Source organism: Salvelinus sp. IW2-2015, linkage group LG1 (genome assembly GCF_002910315.2).
Source record: "Salvelinus sp. IW2-2015 linkage group LG1, ASM291031v2, whole genome shotgun sequence".
Lineage (NCBI taxonomy): Eukaryota > Metazoa > Chordata > Actinopteri > Salmoniformes > Salmonidae > Salvelinus > Salvelinus sp. IW2-2015.
The window spans coordinates 39,072,226-39,072,507 of record NC_036838.1 but is presented as its reverse complement, the minus strand read 5'-3'; positions in this window follow the sequence as shown (position 1 = coordinate 39,072,507).

Here is a 282-nt window from a genome sequence, read left to right as displayed (position 1 = left end):
GACTTAAAAGTCATCCTTCTTTACTGATCTATTTCCCCCGCTTTCAATGCTACCATCTGTCCGCATATCTTCGAAAGTGTGATTTATAACAAGTGCTGATCCATTAGTTCTCGCTTTCTCTGATCTATTACTGGGTACATACTTCGTGTCATGGAAAAACAAGTGGTCTCAATGTTTTTGTGCACTCAGTGTAATCATTATATTGAACTCCACGAGGCCAGACCTCGCAATCTTGAGGTGTATGATTAATATGGACAATCTATATCTCTCTTCATGATGACG